The following is a 460-nucleotide window of genomic DNA, read 5'->3' on the forward strand; positions in this document are numbered from 1 at the left end:
GGGGGTATATATATAAACTTTTACAAACAAGATTAGGAGCCTATAGTATGTGTCCATGATAGCCCATTTATATTATTTTTCTGTATCATTACAGATAGAGTCTTACATTGTGATTATTTATGGAAATATTTTGCATGTATTAATTCATTTAATCCCTTACAACAATCCTAAGAACTAGGTTTTTGTATTTCCTACAGTTTAGACGTAAGGAAACTTAGACCCAGAGAGATGAGGTTCTATAAGTAGTAACCCCTTGTCACACAGCTAGGAAGTGATAGAGTCAAGATTTGAACCTAGGTAGTCTGGTTCTAGAATTATGCTTTTAACCTTTCTCCTTCATCAGTTTTTAACATACAGAAGTGTTTTTTTGAAGGGTTGCACAAATTCTAATATTTGTTGTACCCTAATGTATTTAGTATCATCTTAATGGACAGATTCTTTGTGATTTTTTTTTTTTTTT

The 460-nt window shown here is 31.3% G+C and overlaps 1 protein-coding gene across 1 annotated transcript in view; it reads left to right on the plus strand.

The window, feature by feature from the left end:
* Positions 1-460, plus strand: part of ALG1 (ALG1, chitobiosyldiphosphodolichol beta-mannosyltransferase) — a 12662-nt gene that overhangs the window by 1808 nt on the left and 10394 nt on the right. The window lies entirely within an intron of this gene.

The sequence above is a fragment of the Otolemur garnettii genome, unplaced genomic scaffold, assembly GCF_000181295.1.
Source record: "Otolemur garnettii isolate 467f Iridium unplaced genomic scaffold, OtoGar3 scaffold00044, whole genome shotgun sequence".
Taxonomy (NCBI): Eukaryota; Metazoa; Chordata; class Mammalia; order Primates; family Galagidae; genus Otolemur; species Otolemur garnettii.